The sequence below is a fragment of the Heptranchias perlo genome, chromosome X (genome assembly GCF_035084215.1).
Source record: "Heptranchias perlo isolate sHepPer1 chromosome X, sHepPer1.hap1, whole genome shotgun sequence".
NCBI lineage: Eukaryota > Metazoa > Chordata > Chondrichthyes > Hexanchiformes > Hexanchidae > Heptranchias > Heptranchias perlo.
Genome location: NC_090370.1, coordinates 26332675 through 26351760, shown reverse-complemented (window position 1 = coordinate 26351760; position 19086 = coordinate 26332675). Strand labels below are relative to the sequence as shown.

At 43.0% G+C, this 19086-nt stretch overlaps 1 long non-coding RNA gene and 1 other non-coding gene across 2 annotated transcripts in view; one reads left to right on the top strand and one right to left on the bottom strand.

The window, feature by feature from the left end:
- LOC137307130 (uncharacterized) overlaps positions 1 to 445 on the bottom strand; it is a 42312-nt gene extending 41867 nt beyond the window's left edge. Inside the window, exon 1 of the long non-coding RNA XR_010959049.1 lies at positions 420 to 445. This is a non-coding gene — a long non-coding RNA (uncharacterized lncRNA). The remainder of the gene's footprint in view (positions 1 to 419) is intronic.
- Positions 446 to 16474: 16029 nt separating this feature from the next.
- trnar-ucg (transfer RNA arginine (anticodon UCG)) lies at positions 16475 to 16564 on the top strand. The gene is given in 2 exon segments: positions 16475 to 16511; positions 16529 to 16564. It is a non-coding gene; the product is annotated as a tRNA-Arg (tRNA).
- The last annotated feature ends 2522 nt before the right edge of the window (positions 16565 to 19086 follow it).

Here is a 19086-nt window from a genome sequence, read left to right as displayed (position 1 = left end):
GGGTAAATGGTGGTTTATATATCATTAAATACACTGTTAAATGGACAGTGTGAGTAAATGGTGGGTTTATATATCATTAAATACACTGTTAAATGGACAGTGTGGGTAAATGGTGGGTTTATATATCATTAAATGCACTGTTTAATGGACAGTGTGGGTAAATGGTGGGTTTATATAAATTTTAATTCCACTGTTAAATGGACAGTGTGCGTAAATGGTGGTTTATATATCATTAAATACACTGTTAAATGAACATTGTTTGGAAATGTTCCGTTGATACATCATTAAATACACTATCAAATCGACATTGTGGGTAAATGGCGCGTTTATATCTCATTAAATCCACTGTTAAATGGACAATATGGGTAAATTGTGAGTTTGTACCTCATTAAATACACTGTTAAATGGACTGACAGTACCTTTACTGATTGTCGAGCTGATACTTCTGACAGTATAAGTTTTGATTATAGAGCTTATGCTTCTGAGAGTACCTGTCTTGATCAAAGAGCTGATGTTACTGAGAGTATCTGCATTAATTGTAGAGCTGATATTATGAACAGTATCTGCACTGATTATAGAGCTGGTATTACTGACAGTATCTCTGCTGATCATACAGGTGATATTACTGAACGCACCTGTACTGATTATAGAGCTGATATTACTGACAGTATTTGTATTTATTATCGAGCTGATATTACTGAACGTACCTGTATTTATCAATGAACTGATATTACTGACAGTACTTCTATTGATTGTCGAGCTGATATTACTGAAAGTATCTGTGCTGATTTTATCGAGCTTAATAGTGACAGTATTTGTGATGCTCATAGGGTTGTTAAATGACAATGTCTGTGTTGATTATAGAGCTGATATTACTGACAGTATCTGTGCTATTATGGCGCTGTTACTGACTTTATCTCGGTTCAATATAGCGCTGATATTACTGACAGTGTCTGTGCTCAATAGAGCTCTGCTTTACTGACTGTATCCCTGTTCAATATATGGCTGATAATTCTGACAGTATCCCTGCTCAATATAGGGCTGATATTACTGACAGTATCCCTGCTAAATATAGTGCTGATAATTCTGACACTGTGTGATGATGAAAGAGCTGGTGTAATCAAAATATTCATTGACTGACATGGAATTTTACAGCTCAGGAACAGCCCATTTGGCCCAACAGGTCTTTGCCTGGATTTGTGCTCCACACGAGCGTTCTCCCACACCATTTCATCGCACCCTATTAACTTATCTTTCTATTTCTAGCCCCCTCATGTATTTTTCTGCCTTCCCCTTAAATGCATCTGCACTTTTCGCCTCAACCATTCCACGTGGTAGCGAATTGCACTTTCTCGTCACTCTCTGAGCAACAAGTCTCCCCTGAAATCCATCTTGGTTTCATTGGAAACTTTCTTATCTTCATGGCCTTTATTTTTGGACTGCTCTCAAGGGGAAATATCCTCTCCAGTTCTAGCCTATGGAACCCCTTCCGAATCTAAAAGACCTCTATCAGTTCACCTCTCCGTCTTCAACTGAATAGAGAAAAGAGACACAGCCTGTTAAATCTTTCCTGATATTGTTGGGAAATAATGCATTGAACAAGTGACGCCAGGAATGAAAGGAAAGTAATGCCAGGAAGGAACAACCAGGCCATAATATTCCCCCCTAGGACCGGATTAATGCAGGCAATCTCGGCACAATCAAGAGCAGGGAACAAGGGGTACTTAAAACATCACCAATAAAATGCCCGGAGCCGGCAGGCTGTGTTTGTGCATTGCTGCGGTTCAAGCAGAACAGTTCGAACGACTGCACTGTCAAACTCACAGATTAAAAAAACAACCTTCTGTTCAAGCGTTGCCTTGTCCTGCCAGGTAGGTGCGGGAGAACTGCTGGGACTCGCCCGGCAGAGGCGGAGACTCCGAAACGGCGCCAGAGATTGCGATGTTCTGACCTGTGTCACTGGTTATCGACTGAACAATAAGATTCTTATGATAGCGTGGGTTTGTTTGGGGGGTGAATTGCGATCCAGAATCCTGGACACATCAGGTTAGCATCTCGGCAGATACAAAAAGCATTAATTTCAGGACCTTAGTATTTAAAATCTGCAGATGCAGAATCTCTTGTGCTGAACTTTTAACCGTCCCCGAAATAAAATCGCAGGTTGGTTTCAGGGTTTCACTGTTTAATTCTGACTGGACACAGGGTGCAACAATGGGTGTGTTTACTAAACTACATTCTCTTGCACCGATTATCTGATCTTTGCTCCCCTGGAATTCTGCGAAGTACAGAACCGATGGAGCTCAGCCTTACATAAAAACAGCCAGTCAGAGCCCACTTGGTTCGAGTACAGTGTAGACACATCCCGACGAGGGGGAAAGGAAGGGCACCCAAAGCTGGAGCTCCCTGGATGAGTAAAGAGATAGAGATTAAAATGAAACAGAAAATTGAGGCTTATGACGAATGTAACGTAGAGAACCAGGCTGAATACAGAAAGAACAGAGGAGATCTTTAAAAAAGGAGGGAATTAGACGGGCAAAAAGAGAGATTCAAGAGTAACTTTCAAAGGGGAATTGGATTAAAATTTTGAAGGAAAGATTTACAGGGATATGGGGAAAGAACACGGGAAAGGGACTAAGTTGATAGCTCTTTCAAAGAGCCAGCACAGGTATCATGGACCGAATGGACTCCTGTGCTGTACCTACTATGATACTACGATGCATCCATTTAAGGGGAACGTACAAACCCTCCAGTGCTGAAGTCATTGTACAGAAACTCTGGTTAACCTTCGCATTCACCAAATTCCGGAATTCATAGTCCAGCACATGTTTAAATAGAGGAACATCGGAACAGGAGTAGGCCATTAAGCCCCTCGAATCTGTCCTCCCATTTAATTAGATCATTGCTGCTCTGTACCTGAATTCTATTTACCTGCCCTTGATCCATTTCGCGTGATACGCTTACGTAAAAAATGCTGCAGCTATCAGTCTTCAAAATTTCAGTTGAACCAGAACTCACAACCTATTGGAGGAGGGAATTCCACATTTACAGTAAACTTTGTGCAACAAAGTCCGTCCACATTTCACTCCTGAACGGCCGAAGGCCAATCTTAATATTTTGCCCCTTGTTCTGGACTCGTCCTTGACAGGAAATTCCTTCTCTGTATCTAATGAGTGTGAGGTATTATATTTTAGTCGGGATTGATCACAACAATCCGTCCCTCGGAATTATCACCACAATCTGTCCCTGGGATTGATCACAGCAATCCGTCCCTCGGAATTATCACCGCAATCTGTCCCTGGGATTGATCACAACAATCCGTCCCTCGGAATTATCACCACAATCTGTCCCTGGGATTCATAGAATCATAGAAGTTACAACATGGAAACAGGCCCTTCGGCCCAACATGTCCATGTCGCCCAGTTTATACCACTAAGCTAGTCCCAATTGCCTGCACTTGGCCCATATCCCTCGATACCCATCTTCCCCATGTAACTGTCCAAATGCTTTTTAAAAGACAAAATTGTACCCGCCTCTACTACTGCCTCTGGCAGCTCGTTCCAGACACTCACCACCCTTTGAGTGAAAGAATTGCCCCTCTGGATCCTTTTGTATCTCTCCCCTCTCACCTTAAATCTGTGCCCCCTCGTTATAGACTCCCCTACCTTTGGGAAAAGATTTTGACTATCGACCTTATCTATGCCCCTCATTATTTTATAGACTTCTATAAGATCACCCCTTAACCTCCTACTCTCCAGGGAATAAAGTCCCAGTCTGTCTAACCTCTCCCTGTAAGTCAAACCATCAAGTCCCGGTAGCATCCTAGTAAATCTTTTCTGCACTCTTTCTAGTTTAATAATATCCTTTCTATAATAGGGTGACCAGAACTGTACACAGTACTCCAAGTGTGGCCTCACCAATGCCCTGTACAACTTCAACAAGACATCCCAACTCCTGCATTCAATGTTCTGACCAATGAAACCAAGCATGCTGAATGCCTTCTTCACCACCCTATCCACCTGTGACTCCACTTTCAAGGAGCTATGAATCTGTACTCCCAGATCTCTTTGTTCTATAACTCTCCCCAACGCCCTACCATTAACGGAGTAGGTCCTGGCCCGATTCGATCTACCAAAATGCATTACCTCACATTTATCTAAATTAAACTCCATCTGCCATTCATCGGCCCACTGGCCCAATTTATCAAGATCCCGTTGCAATCCTAGATAACCTTCTTCACTGTCCACAATGCCACCAATCTTGGTGTCATCTGCAAACTTACTAACCATGCCTCCTAAATTCTCATCCAAATCATTAATATAAATAACAAATAACAGCGGACCCAGCACCGATCCCTGAGGCACACCGCTGGACACAGGCATCCAGTTTGAAAAACAACCCTCGACAACCACCCTCTGTCTTCTGTCGTCAAGCCAATTTTGTATCCAATTGGCTACCTCACCTTGGATCCCATGAGATTTAACCTTATGTAACAACCTACCATGCGGTACCTTGTCAAATGCTTTGTACAACAATCCGTCCCTCGGAATTATCACCACAATCTGTCCCTGGGATTGATCACAACAATCCGTCCCTCGGAATTATCACCACAATCTGCCATCAAACACTTCCTCTAATCGGACACTTCCATCCCGGGGAGGGGCTATTTATTGCAGTCTATGAACCCGCTCAAAATGAGGGAAATCCAAACTTTATACCGATCACAGCACAGAAATGGTCCTTTCCGGATTTAACAATGTAATTGGTGTATCTGCTGAATATTTATTATGATAAATGTAACTGTGGAAAGTCAGTCCTCATTCCCCCAGTGATTGAGGTGATTGATGCTCAGCGATAGTTTAATTCGGTGGTTAAATGGTTAATGTCCTCACTTACAGAAACAGCCTCTCTGCAGCTCACTGACGAAACACTGGCTCTTGGCCTCAGGGTTGAAAGCGCAAATATGAGGAAATCGATGGGACTTTTAGCAAACAATGTTCCTGATGCAAATGTAACAATTTATTTCTAAACAAGTATCTGTTTTACTGAACTTCCCTGGAACAAGAAGAGAAAACGTAAAATTTATAACCGACTTTTTTCACAGTTTTCGTGGCAGCGAATTGTCAACCCGGTTCGATTAGATTCCACCAGAAAGGCCGCTCCCTGTTCTGAAACAAATGAGGAATGTTTGCGTTGAAATCCATCCTGATGTCGGGCAGCAGCTTTCACAGGAGGCGGAGCTCTCAATCTCACATAACAAGGATCAGATCAAATTCCCAAGTGATGAACTGCTAAAATAAAGCAAGGAACTTTTACTCGATTGGCTGTAATGAAATAACAAGGATATAATGTGTAAAATCAACACGGGCATTGAGAGACGGACAATCGTTGCGGGATCAATGTAATGTTAATGTGGTGTCAATTTGTTTTTAATTAACTTTTTCTGCCTCTTCCTCTTTTGTAAAGCCGATTTCCCGCGGTCAGATATGTTCCCCGGCGTAGGGAGCTCTCTGTTGCTCGTGGATGGAACAATTCACTAATTTATCGCTCAGACACTGACTGAAGGCCGGCTATTTTACACCGAGAATTTCAGGGCTTATCCCTTCAGAGACCCCACCAATCTTCCCACAGACACATTTTAAAGCGGTTCCGGGACAGAAAGCAGTCACACGAACTCCAGAGATTTACACGATCTTAGTCCAGCGGTGCCTCCTCCCCATGTTAGAATTTGATATTCAGTAAACAGGGGTGGGAAACTGGCCTTTCTCACTGGATATGCATTTATTTATAACTTTGATACTGGCTCTTTTTACTCACTGAACCGTTTTGTGCCCGGTACACGTTTATTGAACTGATCAAAGACTGATCGAACACACAGTTCAGCTCAGTGAAGGCTTAACACATTCGCAATGGCCGATTATTGCTCTCCGCCGGGCACCTGGCAAATCAGCCAACAACTCACCTGACGAAGGAGGAAGCCTCCGAAAGCTTGTGATTTCAAATAAAGCTGTTGGACTATATCCTGGTGTTGGAAGACTCCTTACATTTGTCCACCCCAGTCCATCACCTGCATCTCCACATCATATTGAAATTACCAACAGGGAGGAGTGTCCATCAACAATCTTTATATAAAAAGTGACTACTGAAATTACAAACAGGGAGGAGTGTCCATCAACAATCTTTATATAAAAAGTGACTACTGAAATTACAAACAGGGAGGAGTGTCCATCAACAATCTTTATATAAAAAGTGACTACTGAAATTACAAACAGGGAGGAGTGTCCATCACTAAACTTGAAATAAAAAGTAAATACGGAATTACGAACAGGTAGGAGGGTCCCATCACTAAATTTAAATAAAAAATAACGACTGAATTACAAACAGCAAGGAGGGTCTATTACTGTTTTTAATATAAAAAGTTAATACTGAAATTACCAACAGGTAGGAGGGTCCATCACTAATTTTTATAAAAAAGTAACCACTGAAATTACCAACAGGTAGTGGAATCCATCCCTAATCTTAATATAAAGAGCAGCGACTGAAATTACCAACAAGTAGGACGGTCCATCACTAATATTTATCGAAAAAGTAATGACTGAAATTACCAAAAGGTAAAAGGGCAAATCACTAATATTTATGTAAAAAGTAACTACTGACTTCAAAAAGGTAGGAGAGTCCATCACTAATCTTTATATAAAAGTAACAACTCAAATTACCAACAGGCAGGAGGGTCCATCACTAATCTTTATATAAAAGTAACAACTCAAATTACCACCAGGTAGGAGAGTCCATCACTAATCTTTATATAAAAAGTCACGACACAAATTTCGAACCGGTAGAAGAGTCCACACTAATCTTCATATAAAAAGTAACGACACAAATTACCAACAGGAAGGAAGTTCCATCACTAATCTTTGTATGAAAAGTAACTACTGAAATTACAAATAGGCAAATGGGTCCATCTCTAATCTTTATATAAAAAGTAACCATTCAAATTACCAACAGATTGGAGGGTCCATCAATAATTTTTATATAAAAAGTAACTACTGAATTGCAAACAGCGAGGAGGATTCATCATTAATCTTTATATAAAAAGTAACCACTGAAATTACCAAGAGGTAGGAGGGTCCATCACTAATCATAGAAGAATCATAGAAGTTTACAACATGGAAGCAGGCCCTTCGGCCCAACATGTCCATGTCGCCCAGTTTATACCACTAAGCTCGTCCCAATTGCCTGCACTTGGCCCATATCCCTCTATACCCATCTTACCCATGTAACTGTCCAAATGCTTTTTAAAAGACAAAATTGTACCCGCCTCTACTACTGCCTCTGGCAGCTCGTTCCAGGCAATCACCACCCATTGAGTGAAAAGATTGCCCCTCTGGACCCTTTTGTATCTCTCCCCTCTCACCTTAAATCTATGCCCCCTCGTTATAGGCTCCCCTACCTTTGGGATAAGATTTTGACTATCTACCTTATCTATGCCCCTCATTATTTTGTAGACTTCTGTAAGATCACCTCCAAACCTCCTACTCTCCAGGGAAAAAAGTCTCAGTCCATCCAACCTCTCCCTAGAAGTCAAACCATCAAGTCCCGGTAGCATCCTCGTAAATCTTCTCTGCACTCTTTCTAGTTTAATAATATCCTTTCTATAATAGGTTGACCAGAACTGTACACAGTATTCCAAGTGTGGCCTTACTAATGTCTTGTACAACTTCAACAAGACATCACAACTCCTGTATTCAATGTTCTGACCAATGAAACCAAGCATGCTGAATGCCTTCTTCACCACCCTATCCACCTGTGACTCCACTTTCAAGGAGCTGTGAACCTGTACTCCTCGATCTCTTTGTTCTATAAATCTCCCCAACGCCCTACCATTAACGGAGTAGGTCCTGGCCCGATTCGATCCACCAAAATGCATCACCTCACATTTTTATCGATGAAACTCCACCTGCCATTCATCGGCCCACTGACCCAATTTATCAAGATGCCGTTGCAATCCTAGATAACCTTCTTCACTGTCCACAATGCCACCAATCTTGGTGTCATCTGCAAACTTACGAACTATGCCTCCTAAATTCTCATCCAAATCATTAATATAAATAACAAATAACAGCGGACACAGCACCGATCCCTGAGGCACACCGCTGGTCACAGGCCTCCAGTTTGAAAAACAACCCTCTACAACCACTCTCTGTCTTCTGTCGTCAATCCAATTGGCTACCTCACCTTGGATCCCGTGAGATTTAACCTTATGTAACAACCTACCATGCGGTACCTTGTCAAAGGCTTTGCTGAAGTCCATGTCGACCACATCTACTGCACAGCCCTCAACTATCTTCTTGGTTACCCCTTCAAAAAACTCAATCAAATTCGTGAGACATGATTTTCCACTCACAAAACCATGCTGACTGTTCCTAATCTGTCCCTGCCTCTCCAAATTATATAAAATTTCTGTAATTATATAAAAGGTAATTACAGAAATTACCAACAGGTTGGAGCATCCGTTCTTTCTCTCTCACACCCACTATTTCTCTGTCTGTAATATTCAGACTCTCACAGTCTGTCTGTCTGTCTCTCTGTCACCCTCCCCCTCCTCATTCACCCTCTCCGTGTCTCTCTCCCTCGACACTGTATCTCCCTCTTTCGTTCTTCACTCTCCCTCTTACTCTCTCCCTTTATTCTCCATTTTTCCCCACCTCCACCTCTACTCTCCACCTCTCTCATTCACTGACTCTCTCCCTTTCTCTATATCTCACCTTCACTTTCACTCTTCCCCTTTACTCATTCTCTTGGCCCTTGCCACTACACTCTGTGCCACTACACTCTCTGCCACTACAATATCTGCCATTACATTCTCTGACCCATCCCCATCTCTCTGTCCCTCTTTCTCTGTCTCTGTCTCTCGCCCTCTGACCCATCCCCGTCTCACTCTCTCATAAGAACATAAGAAATAGGAGCAGGAGCAGGCCAATCGGCCCCTCGAGCCTGCTCCGCCATTCAATAAGATCATGGCTGATCTGATCCTAACCTCAAATCTAAATTCATGTCCAATTTCCTGCCCGCTCCCCGTAACCCCGAATTCCCGTTACTTTTAGGAAACTGTCCATTTCTGTTTTAAATGTATTTAATGATGTAGCTTCCACAGCTTCCTGGGGCAGCAAATTCCACAGACCTACTACCCTCTGAGAGAAGAAGTTTCTCCTCATCTCAGTTTTGAAAGAGCAGCCCCTTATTCTAAGATTATGCCCCCTCGTTCTAGTCTCATTCATCCTTGGGAACATCCTTACCGCATCCACCCGATCAAGCCCCTTCAAAATCTTATATATTTCAATAAGATTGCGTCTCATTCTTCTGAACTCCAATGAGTAGAGTCCCAATCTACTCAACCTCTCCTCATATGTCCACCCCCTCATCCCCGGGATTAACCGAGTGAACCTTCTTTGTACTGCCTCGAGAGCAAGTATGTCTTTTCTCAAGTATGGACACCAAAACTGTATGCAGTATTCCAGGTGCGGTCTCACCAATACCTTATATAACTGCAGCAATACCTCCCTGTTCTTATATTCTATCCCCCTAGCAATAAAAGCAAACATTCCGTTGGCCTTCTTGATCACCTGCTGCACCTGCATACTAATTTTTTGATTTTCTTGCACGAGGACCCCCAGATCCCTTTGTACTGCAGTACTTTCCAGTTTCTCCCCATTAAAATAATAACTTGCTCTCTGATTTTTCCTGCCAAAGTGCATAACCTCACATTTTCCAATATTGTATTGCATCTGCCAAATCTCCGCCCACTCACCCAGCCTGTCTATATCCGCTTGTTGTTTTTTATGTCCTCCTCACTCTCTACTTTCCCTCCCATCTTTGTATCATCTGCAAACTTTGATATGTTACACTCGGTCCCCTCCTCCAAATCGTTAATATAGGAACACCACTGGCGACTGGTTACCAGTCCAAGAATGAACCATTTATCCCAACTCTCTGCTTCCTGTCAGATAACCAATCCTCCACCCATGCCAGAATATTACCCCCAATCCAGTGATTCTTTATCTTGAGCAATAATCTTTTATGTGGTACCTTGTCGAATGCCTTCTGGAGGTCGAAATACACTCCGTCCACTGGTTCCCCTTTATCCACCCTGTACGTTCTATCCTCAAAGAACTCAAGCAAATTTGTGAGACATGACTTCCCCTTCATAAAGCCATGCTGACTTTGTCCTATTAAATTATGTTTATCCAAATGTTCCGCTACTGTCTCCTTAATAATAGACTCCAAAATTTTACCCACCACAGATGTTAGGCTAACTGGTCTATAATTTCCAGCCTTCTGCCTACTACCCTTTTTAAATAAGGGTGTTACATTAACAGTTTTCCAATCTGCCGGGACCTTTGCCGAGTCCAGAGAATTTTGGAAAATTATTACCAAAGCATCCAAAATCCCTACTGCCACTTCCCTCAAGACACGAGGATGTAAGCCATCAGGTCCAGGTGATTTATCCGCCGCGAGTCCCATTAATTTACTGAGTACCTATTCCTTAGTGATTTTAATCGTGTTTAGCTCCTCCCCCCCCCCCCCCCAGAGCCCCCTGTTTGTCCAGTGTTGCGATATTCTTAGTGTCCTCTACCATAAAGACTGAAACAAAATATTTGTTCAGCATTTTTGCCATCTCCATGTTTCCCACCATTAATTTCCCGGTCTCATTCTCCAAGGGAACTAAGTTTGCCTTAGTCACCCTTTATTTTCATATAACAAAAGAAACTCTTGCTATCTGTTTTTATATTTTTTGCGAATTTATTTTCATAATCTATCTTCCCTTTCTTAATCAATCCTTTCGTTACTTTTTGCTATCTTTTGAAGACTTCCCAATCTTCTATCCTCCCACTAAGTTTGGCTACCTTATATGTCCTTGTTTTTCGTCGGATACTATCCTTAATTTCTTTACTTAGCCATGGATGGCTGTCATTTCTTTTACACCCTTTTTTCCTCAGTGGAATATATATTTTTTGAAAGTTGTAAAATAACTCCTTGAATGAACACCACTGCTCATGTACCGTCTGACCCAATTTTCCCAGTCCACGTTAATCAATTCCGCTCTCATACCATCATAATCTCCTTTATTCAAGCTCAGTGCGCTTGTTTGAGAACCAACCTTCTCACCCTCTAATTGGTTATGGAATGTAACCATGTTATGGTCACTCATTCCAAGGGGATCCTTAACTAGGACATGAGTTGTTTGCCCCCTTGTATGATCAGTTACAGACTGCTCAAGAAATCCATCCCTAATACACTCAATAAACTCTTCCTCAAGGCTGCCCTGCCCAATTTGATTTGTCCAGTAAATATGATAGTTAAAATCCCCCATAATTACTGCTGTTCCCTTCATACATGCCCCGACTATTTCCTGATTAATACTTCTTCCAGCAGAGTTGCAACTATTAGGAGGCATATATACTCCGCCCACTAGTGCTTTTTTCTCCTTATTATTCTTTATCTCTACCCACACTGTTTCATTATCCTGATCCTTTGTCCCAATATCATTTCTCTGTATTACAGTGATTCCTTCCTTTACTAAAATAGCAACCCCACCTCCCCTTCCTTCCTGCCTGTCCTTTCTGATTGTTAAATACCCTGGCATATTTAATTCCCAGTCGTTGTCACCCTGCAGCCATGTTTCTGTAATGGCCACAAGATCATACCCATACGTAGTAATTTATGCCGTTAACTCGTCCATTTTGTTACGAATGCTACGTGCATTCAGATAAAGAACTTTCAATTATGTTTTGTGACACTTAGTTCCTGCTTTTTCCTTTTTTAACACTTTACCTTTTACTCCATACGTTCTGTCCCTTCCTGACACGCTTTCCTCTGTCTCCATGCTCAGGTTCCCAACCCCCTGCCACAGCTTTGATGCTGGGTTAATCGCCTTACGCCTTCTAGTTTTTATTTTATCTGTCGTGCCTAAAGTACACTTTCTTTCCGCTGCTCTACGCTTTTCTCTTTCATTTGTTCTTGAACAACTGTTTGTACTATTTGTATTGTAGATTTCCCCTGGGTCTTCCCCTCTCTTGCTGATCTCAACTTTATTCCCTTATGACTCTCCCGATACTCTCTAAATCTGTCACTTTGTCTGCCTCTGACCCTCTCCCATTGACATCCTCTGATTATCTTTCATTCCCGGTCATTCACCCTCTACTCTCTTTCTCTCTCTCTTCCTTTCCCCGTCTCTCTGCCTCTACACTTCTCTCCATGTCTCTACTCGCTCTGTCTCTCTATCTCCTTCCCTCTACACTCTTAGATCCATTCCCCTCTCTCCCTCTCTATCTTCCTTGTTGCTCTGTCTCCCCTGTTTCTCTCTCTTTATCAGTCTGTTTCTCCCTCTGTCTGTCTCTTTCTTTCTCCCTCACGCCCACTTTTTCTCTCTCTCAATTATTCTGACGCTTACAGTCTGTCTGTCTCTCTGTCGCTCTCCATGTACTCATTCTCCCTCTCTATGTATCTCTCTCCCTGTCTCACTCCCTCTAATTTGTCTCTCATTTTCCACTCTCCTTCTATACTCTCCTTCTTCAGTCTCCGTCTCCACTCTCCTTCTCTGACTGATCCCCGTCTCTCTCTCTCTCTCTCGCTTCCTCCCACCGCCCTCTCTGTCTGTCTGTCTGTTTCTCCCTCTGTTTGTGTCTTTCATTCTTTCTCCCTTACCATCTGTGTGTCTCTACCTCTCTGTCTCTCTCTCCCTACTGATTATCTGCCTCTCTATCACTGTCTCTCTGTCCCCCTCTCCATCTCTTTCTCTCCCCCCCCCATCTCCGTCTCTCTCTCCGTCCTCCTCTCCGTAACTCTCTCCGTCTCTCTCTCTCATTCCCTCAATTATCTCTGCCTCTATCCCCCTCTCTCTCTGTCTCTCTTTCTGCCTCCCCTATTTATCTCTATCTCTTGCTCTCTCTTCTCTGTTTGTCTCTCTCTTTGTCCCCTGTCTGTCTGTCTCGTTCTCTCTCCCCAACTATATGAATCTGTCTTTATTTTTCTCTCTCCCTCCCCCTGCCCATTTCTCACTCTTCTTTTGGATGCGTCTCTTTCTCTTGCCTCTTTCTCTGTCTCTCTGCTCTGTCACTGCTGGTCAGCAGCGGCCCCTGCTGGTGGTTGTGGTAGGTGATGACATTGACCAGGAACACAGGAACAGGAGGAGGCCATTCAGCCTCTCGAGCCTGTTCCGCCATTCAATGGGATCATGGCGGATCTCTGACCTAATTTCACATACCCACCTTAATCCCATAATCCCTGAACACAGGGTTAACAAAAATATATCAACCTCAGATTTAAAATTAACAATTGATCTCGCATCAACTGCTGTTTGCGGAAGTGAATTCCGAACGTCGACCACTTTTTGCGTGTGGAAGTGTTTCCTAACTTCACTCCTGAAACTTCTGGCTCGATTTGTTCGGCTCTGACCCCGAGTCCGAGATTCCCCAACCAGTGGACATAGTTTCTCTCCATCTCCCCTATCAGTTCCCGTTAATATTTTGAAAACTTCGATGAAATCACCCCTTCGTCTTCTAAATTCCAGAGAATACAACCCTAGTTTGTGTAATCTCTCGTCATAATTTAACCCTTGAAGTCCAGGTATCATTCTACTAAATAAAAGGTCCAAACTGAATTTTAACAGCTCGGTATTTTTTAATGACTGCCATACAAGTAAAGATTAACTTTTAAAAATGGGGTCTCTCATATTATTCCTTATTATATTAGTTTTTGGTTGTTGAAAAAGAATTAAAATTACAATATTATTTTTTAAAACTTTTCCCTTCTGTCTCTTTAATGTAATTCAATGATTTCTTTGGCTTTTTATTATTATTGTTTTTATTTGCAATGACATACAGAATGCGAACTTTAAAGGAATGAAGTCTGCTTGCTTGTTTGAGCAATGCAGCCTGATTCTGTGGGCGGGACTCTCGTCCTTACCGATTTTGTGGTCGTGTCTTTTTCTCACACAGCTTTCCAGCTGCGCAGCAAATCACGCTGCTCAGAGGCTGGGTTGATTGTGCCCAATTTTTGTAAAGTTCAAATTCAAGCAATTCATCGCCACAGAGCCGACAGTAAGTATTTTTGTGAATTTAATTCGCAGGAGCTGTGGTGAGCGTTGCCTCGCCGCTCGCAGCGATTTCTGGCCCAATGTCTTCTGCCGCTCTGCAACTTGTAAACCAGATCAATAAATACCCCTTAGTTCCAAGAGCTTCAACTTTAGCTAACAGCCTCTTCTGAGGGACTTTATCGAATGCCTTTCGGAAGTCCATACAAACAACACCCATAGACAATCCCCGCTCCACCATTTTATTCACCTCCTCAAAACAAATCCATGCTGGCTCTTCCTGATCAGCTGAAAATGTTCAAGGTGTTCAGTCACTATCCTTAATTATAGACTCTGGTAATTTCTCGAAACCAGATGTTTGGCTAATTGGTCTATAATTCCCGATTTTCCTTCTGTCACCTTTCTTAAATAGTGGAGTGACATGTGCAATTTTCCAATTTAGATCAATGTTCATACACCGTTAGGATATGAACTAAATCTGGCTCATTACCCATTGTTAAATCTAATATGGCCTGCCCCCTTGTTCGCCCTCGGACTCATTGTTGCAGAAAGCTTTCCTGAACACACGCAAAAAATTCATTACCTTTCTGACATGAGCTCGTCTGTTTATCCCAATCTATATGAAAGTTGAAATCTATTCCCCATTAAAACCACTCTGCCTTTGCTGCATGCTTGTCTCATCTCCGCATTTATACATTCTGCAACTTCACAGCTTCGACAAGGGGGCCCATGCACAACTCCCACTACAGTCTTGTCCAGGACACGGGATGAGTCCCGGAGTTCCCACATGGCACAGGTCGTGCATTCGACAGGTTTGAGCTACCCTGCCATGCCTTAATATATTCGATTAACTTAAACAAAGCAAAAACAAATTACGGTTATTTTTGTTTATTTTACTCTAGTTAAGTAGTTTAAGCTTTAATTTTAATGAGCTTCCAGGAGTTTGATACTTCAAGCTTTTAATTCAATTTTACCCAATTCCCCAAATCAGAGGAAAAAACCGAAGACTCGCCAGCCATTCACCGACCTGGGCGCGGAGTAACAGCGCATCACGCGACATAAGCCCAAAACGGCCCTTATCCAATTTTTCCCCCAACGTTTCCTGTTTGCGCCAGTCGACAGGATTCGGATATGGTACCTGGCACATGGGGCCACAGGAAGAAAGATTGCATTTCGATTGCGCTCTTCACCACCTCGGACGTCCCAAAGCGCTTTACAGACAACGAACCACTCTTTGGAGTGTAGTCACTGCTGACATGTAGGAAACGAGGCAGCCAATTTGCACACAGCAAGATCCCAAACACAGCGATGTGACAATGACCAGATAATGTGTGCTAGTTATGTTACTGGAGGGATAAATATTGATCAGGGTAGCAGGGAGAACGAATTACTCTTCAAGGTGAAGACAAGGTGATTGTATCAGTTCGAGTTTGGACCTTTGTAATGTTTTTATTTCCTTATTTTTATCTTCTTCAGATTCCAACTGATCAGAAAACTGACAACTGAACTCTGAATGAAATTTCGATAAATCTACCACGCAAAATAAACAATGTTAGAAATAAAGAAATAAACCGGATTGAGACGGTTCACTTCACTGAAACGTCTAATTCCGGTTAAACCGGCGCGGCGGAGTCACAGCAGCTCATCGCTGATCTGCACCTCAACTCCATTGAGCGAAACAGAAACTGGAAAACTCATGTTTCGAGACGAGTTCACTAATTTCCAGAAAAATGAATATCACGAAACCAGCAAAATATTCCCTGCCCTGATTAAACACACAGCAAGGGACTGTGTCGAATATATAGCAAGAAATCGGCGATTTTATTATTACACGGATAGAATACCGTGCTCAATATTAACATTAACACTGAGCGCTTTTCCCCGTGGTGCGGGACCCCGTCCGCGTTTATATTTAGAAAAAAAAAATCAGAAAATAATAATCTCACCCAGCAGAATTGGGGATTGTTCGTATTTTACAGGACAGGATGAGGCCACTCGGCCCGTCGGGCTTGGATAGTAAATTCTGTTCACATTCTCCGCTCGGTGTTGTTCTCCGTGTACATTTTTAATTTACCGATTTGTCTTTTGTTTCATTTCCCCTCACTCTATTTTGCAGACTGAGTGTGAAAGCGATTCGCATTGGAGGCGAAACATTTTGATCAAAGATTTGAACATTGTTTATTCTGATTGTAGGTTTCTCGGAGACCCAGCGGGAGTTCAGTTGTCAGTTTCCGGATCAGTCGGAAACAGTGGAGCCAACTTGCTGCAAGAGAAAAAACAATAAATGAACAACATCAACAAAGCGAAAGGAAGAGAAAGAGACAAGCAGAGGATTAACCAGCCCTGCCCAGCGTTTAGGATCATTTGGTGAAACAATTCGTCATCGGCCGCGTGGCCGAATGGATAAGGCGTCTGACTTCGGTATTAACTCGAGTTGTTATCAGAAGATTGCAGGTTCGAGTCCTGCCGCGGTCGTTTTACTCGCTGGGTGAAAAGTTGTCCGACGTGCGCCCGAACTGTTTTGCACCCGACCGTTTCGAACAGTCGGATGGAACAGAAATCCCTAAATTACTTTGCTTTCAGAAATTGACTCCACATTTTCAATATTGTCGATCTGGGTGCACGGGCAGGACATAGTGTCAAAGTGACTTTATTTCTACTGTTTGGATTCAGAAATGGTCGGCGAATCCATTGTGCTCTGTCGGTATGGGTCCGAATCCCATCCGTGTCGTTATTGTATTGAACTTTTGTTACGGCCCTGCGTAAGTTTTGTGCAATCAAAATGGGCTTGAAAGCAATTAATACCAATCCGACACCGGTGTTTGAAGTCTGTATCCCTGGATTGTTTATATTTTGTTGAAATGGAGAGGGACAACTTGTCTTATCAACCATGATGTGGAGATGCCGGTGATGGACTGGGGTGGACAAATGTAAGGAATCTTACAACACCAGGTTATAGTCCAACAGTTTTATTTTCAAATAAAACTGTTGGACTATAACCTGATGTTGTAAGATTCCTTATATTTGTCTTATCAATTAAGACTTTCTAAAATTTAAATGCTCTACAGCTATATTGCCGTTTGTGTGAGAATATATACACCAGGTAGACTAGCGCTAATACACATTTCCGAATATAAAACACACACACATTAGACTATTGTGCAATATTTGTAGGAGGTCACCCACAGGAGGAGGTCAGGGCCTGGTGTATCACAGACATTACTCACCAACATTTTGTGGGAAGCGATGAGAAATGTAATTGGATAAGACCAGATAGTCTGGAGAGAGTGTGGAAATACAACAGGATGAATAGAGCTCGATATAAGATGTACTGACATGGGATAAGGAAGAGAAGATCATGACTGATACCCATGGTTTCCCATGCAGAGACTGATGAACAAAAGATTGATGTTATTGCGCAGACGTATTGAGGGAGAAGGCGCAACAAAGTGGCTTGGCAAATGTATCAATACCATAACGGTAGGAAATAATTCAAAACATGTGGGCGCCGTGGCTCAGTGGTTCGAACACCTGTTCTATAAACCGAATATCTTGGGTTCAAATACCAGCAGTACATTTCACAAAATTCTCCACAATAACATCTGGGGGTTTGTGTAAAGAATTGGGCCGAGTTGTACCACAAACTAGTCAAATAACAGCCGAACATAGCCATGCTGACGGAATCATAGCGTTAAGCCAATATCCCCGACTCTTTGGGTGAGACGAGTCAGACACCAATCACAGGTTAAAAAAAAGACGTCAATATTTTCCCCTGGGTCCCCACTCAGAGAGCCAGGGACAGCTCCCTCAGACGGCTGGGCGAATGCACCGTCCAGCGCTGAGCCCCAGAGATTACAAAAGTCCCAGGCTCGAGCTCGGGCCTGCAGCTGAGGTTCGACCTCGGCTGGACTTGGGCTCAGTGCCCTCGGGCTTGGTTGGGGGTTGGGGGTTTGTGGGGACAACATGTGAGGAAGAGAGTGTGCCAGGCAGCACTTCAAACTGAGGAGTGGGTGACGAGGAAATTGATTAGAATGGTGCCAGGGATGAGGGACTCCAGTTCTGGGGAAAGACTGAAGAAGCTGGGGTTGTTCCCCCGAGAGCAGTGAAGGTGAATTACATTGAATCACTTTGAGAGCACAGAACAGGGACGGCCCATCAAGGCCATGCCGGTGTTTAAGCTCCACACGAGCCTCCTCCCTCCCAACTTCATCTCACCCTATTCTTCTATTCCTTTCTCCCTCATGTCTTTATCTGCTGTTCGCCCCAACCACTCCTTGTGGGAGTGAATTCCACATTCTCACTACTCTCTGGGTGAAGAAGTTTCTCCTGAATTCCCTTCCTGTCTTAAATGTCTTTGTATCTTCTTCGATCTCTCCTTCCAATGTCCTGCCCACCTTGCTGGTCTCTGTGGTAAATAGAAACATCGAAAATAGGAGCAATAGTAGGCCATTCGGCCCTTCGGGTCTGCTCCACCATTCAAAATGATCATGGCTGATCGTCTAACTCAGTAACCTGTTCCTGCTTTTTCCCCATATCCCTTGATCCCTTTAGCATTGAGAAATATATCTATCTCCTTCTTGAATACATCTAATGGCTTGGCCTAACTGCCTTCTGTGCGAGAGAAATCCACAGGTTCACCACCCTCTGAGTGAAGAAATTTCTCCTCGTCTCGGTTCTAAATGGCATACCCCGTATCCTGAGACTGTGACCCCTGGTTCTGGACTCCCCAGCCATCGGGAACATCCTCCCTGCATCCAGTCTGTCTGGTCCTGATAGAATTTTATATGTTTCGATGAGATCACCTCTCATTCTTCTAAACTTTAGTGAATATAGGCCGACTCGACCCAATCTCTCCTCATACGTCAGTGCTGCCATCCCAGGAATCAGTCTGGTAAACCTTCGTTGCACTCCTTCCATGGCAAGGACATCCTTCCTCAGATAAGGAGACCAAAACTGCACACAATACTCCAGATGTGGTCTCACCAAGGCCCTGTACA